Source organism: Colobus angolensis, unplaced genomic scaffold (genome assembly GCF_000951035.1).
Source record: "Colobus angolensis palliatus isolate OR3802 unplaced genomic scaffold, Cang.pa_1.0 Scaffold14, whole genome shotgun sequence".
Lineage (NCBI taxonomy): Eukaryota > Metazoa > Chordata > Mammalia > Primates > Cercopithecidae > Colobus > Colobus angolensis.
Window position 1 is genome coordinate 1,124,101 of NW_012114488.1, and position 8,819 is coordinate 1,132,919.

Below are 8,819 nucleotides of genomic sequence, written 5' to 3' on the forward strand. Positions count from 1 at the left end.
GCCTCAGCCTCCCAAAGTGCTGGGATTACTGGCATGAGCCACCACGCCCGGCTTGAATGGTTTTTTAAATCCATTTATCTCCTCAATAGCAATCTAAAAGGCACAAAGAAAGCACTTTGAATTCAATTTGTTATTTTTTTCAGTGACATTCAAAGAATGACACATACATGGTATCATTTAGTTTAGTAAAGTAGGTAGGAAGTGAGATCATTCTAAATTTTATATACTATATTATGAAATGGAAGTATCATGTATGTTCATAAAATGAGTAGGTAAGAGATATTCAGGGTATCTCTCATTTTATAACACCTCACTCCAAAACTTAGCGGCTTACAATGAATATATTACTGTATTACTATTTCTCATGATTTTGAGTTTCAGCTGAAAGAATGGGAGTTATTCTCTAAAGCTTCCATAGTCACATATCTGGCTGGTGACGTTGATGCTATTGAACTTTTGCCTGGAACACCCATATAATGGAACACAGTTGCCTGTCCACGTGGCCTAAGTTTCCTCATAGTGTGGGAGTTGGGTTCCAAGAGTGATCGTCCTAAGAGAGCCTGGCAGAAGCTGTGCTAACTTGTAGGACCTAACCTTAGAAGTGACGTGACTGAACTGCTGTATCCCAGGCCTGCCTGGATTTGAAGGAAGGGAATATGGTCCCCATCTCTCAAAGTGAAGAGTGACAACGTGCATGATAAGATGAAGAGGTAGAATGAGAGGTGTTGTTATAACCGTCTTGGCAAAAACAATCTGCCATAACAGAGAAGAGCAAATGGAAATAGACTCTTTTTTGCGGACAGTATCTACAATAGCACTTGGGACTGAGTAAGCATTTGTTCAATGAATGACTAGGCAACTAGAATAGGATAGACTAGCTTCCAAATCTGATTATTGTCTATTACTTTTCTTAGTTACTCTTTATCTAGAATCTTAAATATAAAGAGAACTAAACTAATGCAAAAAACTTCAAATTGAATAGTCTTATGAAGTTTAGATTTATTATTATATTATATATTTATTTATAAATGATATATAAACAGTATATTCAGTGGCTCACGCCTGTAATCCTAGCACTTTGGGAGGCTGATGCGGGAGGATCGCTTGAGCCCAGGAGTTCAAGACCAACCTGGGCAATATAGCAAGACTGCATCTGTAGGAAAAATTTAAAAAATTAGCCGGTCATGGTGGCATGCACCTGTCGTTCCAGTTTCTCAGGAGGCTGAGGTAGGAAAATTGTTCAAGCCCAAAAGGTAGAGGCTGCAGTGAGTAGTGACTGTACCACTGCACTCTAGCCTGGGGGACAGAGCGAGACTCTGTCTCAAAAAAAAAAAGTATATATAATTACTTATTAATTATAACTTTAGCCTTCATATTTTTAAATACTCTAATTCATATGAAATAAAATGTTATAAATTCACCTTAAGAGTAAAATAATAAAAATATAAATTAGTATAATGACAAATATTTTATTTTAGTGTTCTGGTGGACAGAGACTAAATAGAATAATCAATGTGGTGGGCTTAATAATGGCCTCTTAAAATGTCCACGTTCTAATGCCCAGAACCCATGAGTGTGCCCTTATATGGCAAAGGAACTTCACAGATATGATGAAGTTAAAGATTTGGGGATGAGCAGGTTATACTAAATTAGCCTCATGGGTCCTAAATACAATCACAGGTGTTCTTCAAAGAAAGAAACAGAGGGATGAATTGGACTCTGTTAGAGCAGAAGGCAAAGCCAAAGACATATTGGAGAGAGGGAATGGGGAAGGCAAAGAAAGGATTCTCTCCAGGAGCGTCTCGATGGAACCAGCCCTGCTAATAGCTTGATTCTAGCCCCTTAAGACTTATGTTAGCCTCTGACCTCCAGAATGGTAACAGCATAAATATGTGTTGTTTTAAGGCACTAAATCTGTGGTATTTTGTTACAACAGCCATAGAAAACCAATACAACCAACAAAATGATAAAATGGGGAAAAAAGTTTGCATTTCAAATAAATCAAAGCCACATGTTCTTCAGCTGGCATAAATAGGAAATAGATACAGTGAATTTAAAATGCTGAATAAAGATTACAGGTATTAAAATGAGCATATATGATTGCAAAACCCTAAGCAATCTATGCTAACATTTTTCCTTTTGAGGCTGGTAGTGTAGTAAACCACCTCCCTCCCTCCTTCCTGCCTCCTTTCCTTCTGTCCTTCCCTCCCTCCCTCCTCCCTTCATCCTGTCATCCCTCCTGATACAGTGTGGATGTTACTTCCTTCCGACGCTCATGTTGAAATGTAATCTCCAGCGTTGGAGGTGAAACCTGGTGAGAGGCAGCTGGGTTACAGGGTGGATCCCTCACGAATGGCTCAGCGTCATCCCCTTGGTGAGAAATGAGTTCTTGCTCTGAGTTCACTCGAGATTTGGTTGTTTAAAAGTGTGTGGAACTGGAGATCATTATGTTAAGTGAAGTAAGTCAGGCACAGAAAGACAAACATCACATGTTCTCCCTTATGTGTGGGATCTAAAAATCAAAACAATTGAACTTGTGGACATAGAGAGTGGAAGATGGCTACCAGAGGCTGGGAAGGGTGGGGCTGCGGGGGCGGTGGAGGGGAGGTGGGGATTGTTAATGGGTACAAAAAAAATGGAAAAAGTAAATAAGATCTACCATTTGATAGCAGAACAGGGTGACTATAGTCAATAATAATTATACATTTGAAAACAACTAAAAGAGAGTATTTAGATTTTGTGTAACGAAGAATAAATGCTTGAGGGGATGGATACCCCACTCTCCATGATGTAGATTATTACATATTGCATGCTTGCATCAAAACATCTCATGTACCCCATAAATATATACACCGACTATGTACCCACAAACATCAAACATTTAAACATTAAAAAATAAATTTAAAAAAATTAAAATGAGAGTATGTGGCACCTCCCCCATCTCTCTCTTTCTTCCCCTCTTACCACGTGAGACGCCTGTTCCCCCTTTGCCTTCTGTTATGACTGGAAGCTTCCTGAGGCCCTCACCATGAGCAGATTGAAGCACCACTCTTCTTTTTTTTGTCTTTTTTTTTTGAGGGAGAAGTCTCACTCTTTTGCCCAGACTGGAGTGCAGTGGCACCATCTTGGGTCACTGCAACCTCCTCCTCCTGGGTTCAAGCAATTATCCTGCCTCAGCCTCCCAAGTAGCTAGGACTACAGGCATGTGCCACCAGGCCTGGTTAATTTTTGTATTTTTAGTAGAGATGAGATTTCACGATGTTGGTCAGGCTAGTCTCGAACTCCTGACCTAAGGTGATGTGCCCACCTCGGCCTCCCAAAGTGCTGGGATTACAGGCGTGAGCCACCGCACCTGGCCCAGCACCACACTTCTTGTACTGTCTGCAGAACCATGAGCCAATAAAACCTCTTTTCTTTATAAATTATCCAGTTTCAGGTGTTCCTTTATAGCAACGCAAAAATGGTCTAACACGTTTCCCCCCTCCTTTCTTTCCTTTTATTTATATCAGTATGGACTCATATATTCTAACTTTGCTTAACAGATTATAACCCAGTATTACTATTATTTATATTAATGTGCAATTTTGCCAATTTGGGTTAGTGGGAACCACTTCAAGCCAACCCCTGTCCTTTTCGTATGTGGCTATCATATTTTGAGCACATCCTTCCAGATACAATAAGATGTTCCTGATTCATCTTCCACTTTTCCTGCTCTAGTTTTGGAACCAGCATTTTTTCAATGAACCCAGGTTCCATGTATTAAAGATATTTAAGACAATGATCTGGGTAGCAGCTGTGTTGTTTGCTGAAGGCCGTTCTAGGTCCAATGAGTGGACAGATATAGGAATCACATACTCTTACATAGACATATACATACATATATATACCTATCTATGTATTTCCGTAACTATTGCTACCTCTGTCTACAAATCTATATCTAGATACTAAAAACCATTACTTCATATTTGTACCCCTAATTCCAATCTAACACCACAGCTTGGTTTCCCTTTTCAATGTTTGTAACTTTCCCCACTAACAATGGAAAACCTGGCTTTCATTACCCTCAATACATTCATATATTTCTTGCAACCTAGAATACACAAAAACTCTTTTTGAAATTGCTAATCCACTGAGAAAAGCAAATCTACTAGAGCTAATATTTGTTTTTGGTTCTTTATCTTCGAGGTAAAATTTAAAAACCATGAAATTCACAAATCATAAATGTGCAAGTTGATGAATTTTGACACATGCATATTCTGTATAACCCTCTATCAAAATTTAGAGCTTTTTTCTCACCCTAAAAGTTCCCTAATGCCTCTTCCTAATTAACACCCCTGGCAGAGGCAAACTCTGTTCCTTTTTTTCCATTCCTGATTATTTTTCCACCATTGATTTTCAGCACATATTTTTTAACCTCTTTGAGAAATTTATATAAGTAGAATCATGGAACATACTCTTTGTGTCCAGCTTCCTTTACTCAGCACATCTGAGAGATTCATCCATATTTTGGATATATCAAGAGTTCTTCCCTGTGGGTAGTTTTTCATTGTTTGAGTGTACAGTACCACAACTTGTTTATCCATTCACATATTAATGGGCAATTCAGTTGTTTTCAGTTTTCAGTGACCATGAATGTCCTCATTCATGACTTTTTTAACCTATGTTTTAATCCCTCTTTGGTAAACATGTAGGAGTAGAATTTCTGGGTCTTAGAGCAGGTATACGTTCAACTTTATAAGAAAATACCAATCTTTTTTGTTTTGATTCCCATGAGCAATGTATGATAGTTCCACTTGTTTCACATCTTGGCCAATATTTGGTGTCATCAGTAGTTTTAATTTTAGCCGTTTTAGTTGAGTATAAGCTAGTATCTCATTGAAGTTTTAATGTGCATTTTTCCAATGACTAATAAAGAACTTGATCATGTGCTTATTGGACATGCATAATATTTCCTTTGTTGTGTGTCTATTACAGATTTTATTTACTTTATTTCTTGCATTGGTGTCATTCATGACTAATGAATTGCTGCAGTTACTTATATATCCTGGATCCAAGTCTTTTGTCAGATATATACTTTACAAATATTTTCTCCTAGTCTGTGGCTTTCTGTTCATTTTTAAAGTGTCTTTTAACGAGAAGGTTTAAATTTTGATGAAGTTTAATTTATCTTTTAAGAAAATTCTGGGGTTGTTTTTCTAAGAAATCTTCACTTATCTGAGGTTTTCACCATAGATTTAAGTTTTTGTTTTTAAGACTATGTATAGTTTTAGCTTTTATATTTAGGTATATGGATGAATGAGGTAGAAGTTATGGTTCTTTTGTTTCCATATAGATATCTAGTTTTCCCATATAGTTTATTGAACACTCTCCTTTTCTCACTGAATTGACTTGCCACCTTTGTTCAAAGTGAAATAACCAGATAGACGTTGGTCTGTTTCTGCCTCATACTTTGCTTCATTGATCTATATGTCTATCCTGTTGCCAATATTACACATCTTATCATAATTTATGTTAAGTTTTGAAGTTCAATAATATAAATCCTCCAACTTTGTCCTTTTATTCCAAGGTTGTTTGGGCTATTCAAGGCCCTTTACATTTACAATAAGTCTTAGACTCAGATTGTAACCTTTACTAAAATCCCTGCTAGGATTATAGTTAAGACCATTGTGAGGAAAACTGACATGCTAATAATATTGAGTCTAGCAACATTTGAACATGGTGTATCTCTATCTGTGTTATTTAATTGCACTTATTAGTATTTGTAGCTTTGAACATTGAGGTTTTACAGATCTTTTGCTGAATTTGTTCCTAAGTATTTTACGTCTTAAAGCTATTGTTAAAGTAATAAACTTTTAATTTTATTAAAAAATGTGTTTACTGTTAGTATGTAGAAATGCAATTGATGTATTTTGTATTGAACTTGTATCTTGAAATCTTGCTAAATTCACATATTAGTTCCAGTAACTTTTTGTAGATTCCTTAAGATTTTCTATATAAAGAATTATATCATCTGCAAATAGGAATCCGTTCCTTCTTCTATCCAATTGTTCTGTTTTTTATTTCCATTCTTTGGCTTATCAAACTGGTTCAGACTACCAATAGAATAGAAGTTAAAGGAGAAGAGGCATCCTTGCCTGGTTTCCAATCATGTAAGAGGAGTTGCCTCTTTAGCCATCAAGTGTGATATTGACTGATGCTCTATATCAAGTTGAGGAAGTTTGTTTCCTTTTTTTTTTTTTTTTTTTAGACAGTTTCCCTCTTGTTGTCCAGGCTGGAGTGCAATGGCGTGATCTCTGCTCACTGCAACCACCGCCTCCTGGGTTCAAGCAATTGCCCTGCCTCAGTCTCCCATGTAGCTGGGATTATAGGCATGTGCCACCATGCCTGGTTAATTTTTTATTTTTAGTAGAGACAGGGTTTCTCCATGTTGGTCAGGCTGGTCTCGAACTCCTGACCTCAGGTGATCCGACCACCTTGGCCTCCCAAAGTGCTGGGATTATAGGCATGAGGCCTGGAAGTTTCTTTTTATTCACAGTTTGTTGAGAGTTTTTATCACAAGTGCATCTATTGAAATGATCATGTGGTTTTTTTTTCTTTATTCTGTTAATACAGCGAATTACACTAATTTTCAAATATTGACCACCTTTGCATTCCTGGAAGAAGCCCCACTTGGTCATGATATGTTACCTTTTTAACATATTATTGCATAAGTTAGTTAATATTTTGTTAATGATTATTGTACTTGTATTAGGAACAGTGGTCTCTAATTTCCTTTGTTCATGTCATTGTTAGAGTTACGTTGACAAAGTCAGATAACAGTATTTTGATGGCCTTGCAAAATGAATTGAGAAGTATTTATTTTTCCTGTTTTCTGAAAGAGTTTATGTGATAGATATACAGTTATTCAAACTTTCTATTTCATCTTCTATCAAGTGTGATAAGCGGTCTTCTGAGTAACTTTTCATTTCATCTCAGGTGTCACATTTATTGACATAAAGTCGATTATAATAGTCTCCTATTACCTCTTATTCCTCACATAGGTCATGTGTGTTCTTTCTCCTATGATCTCTCGTCCCACTCCTCCATTTTATCAGTCTCACCAGGATATACCCATTTCATTAATTTTTGTAAAGAATCAACTTTGACTTCGTTAAGTTTCTCTATTGTGTCTGCTTTCTATATTGTTGGTTTTTACTCTTATTTATTTTATTCTCTTTTACTTACTGTAGATTTCATTTCTCCTCTTTTTTCTAGCTTTCTAAGTAGAAAGATCATTGATTTGGAAGTTTTATTTAATATAGCCATTTAAAGCTCTAAATTTTCTTCTAAACCATGCTTTAGCTGAGTCTCACAAACTTCTATTTGGGAATTTAGATTTTTGGAAGGAATGTACTTTTGTGATCATTCAGTTCCATTTTTTCTCCTAATTTTTCTTATGATTTCTTCTTCAACACATTTAAAAGCACAATTTCTAACTATTTGGAAGTTCTTTTAGATATTTACTTATAGTCTAATTATAATCCAAGAATATATTCTGTAAGACTTCAACCTTTTGAAATTTACTAAGACTTATTTCAGGTCCTAACTTATGTTCTGTCTTGACGATATTGATATTATATTTGTTCTATATGCAAATATAATATCCTGAAGTTGTTAGGTGTAGTGCTCTATAAACGTCAGTTAGGCCAAGTTGTTTGATAATGTTTTTCAGACATTCTCAATTCTTACTGATTTTTTGTTATCTTACTGTTTACTGAGAGGGCTGTGTTAAAGTCTCACTCAAAACTGTGAACTTGTCTGTTTCTCCCCTTAGTTCTGTCAATTTGGGCTTATTATATTTTGATGGTCTATTGTCAGGTACAAATACTTTCATGATAGTAACTCCTTGATTAATGACCCTTTTATATTATTATACAACGTGTTTATTTCTGGTGAAACTCTTTCTCTTAAAGTGTATTTTTTAATTGTTAAAAAAGCCTTTCCAGCTTTTTTATGGTTTCTGTTTACATGGTATATCCTTTCTATTCATTTACTTTCAAACTTTCAAACTATTCATGTTTTATAATTAAAGTCCATCTCTTGTAGACAACATATCTTTGATTCTTGCTTTTTAAAATTCATTCTGACAACCTCTACATTTTAACTTACATATAATGATAAATACTTTTGGATTTAGGGCTGTCATTTTGTTATTTGTTTCTTATTTGTCCAGTCTGATATTTGTTTCTCTGTTCCTCTTTTTGTGCCTTCTTTTGTGTAATACAATATTTCAGTATTTCATTTCAATTCTCTATTGATTTTTTTTTCTCTAGAGTCTCATTCTGTCACCCAGCCTAGGCTGGAGTGTGGTGGTGTAATGACAGTTCACTGTAGCCTTGAAATCCTGGGCTCACGTGATCCTCCTGTCTCAGCCTTCCAAGCAACTAAGACTGCAGGTACATGCCACTGCACCTAACAATTTTTTTTTTTTTTAATTTTTGTAGAGATGGAGTCTTGCTTTGTTGCCTAGGCTGGTGTTGAACTCTTGACCTCAAGTGATCCTTCCACCTTGCCCTCCCAAAGTGCTGAGATAATAGGTATAAACCACCATACCTGGCCCCTGAATTTTTGGTTCTACTTCTTTACATCAATTTTAGTGGTGATTCTAGAGACTGCAGTATGCATCCTTAATTGTAGTACAATCTGCTTAAAGTTAATATTACATCATTACATGTAAAATATGTCTTGCAACTGCGTAATTTTATCTGCCCAATTTTTGTGCTATTTTATCAAATATATTACATCTGCTTATTTCGTAAATTCTACAATAGAGTGTAATA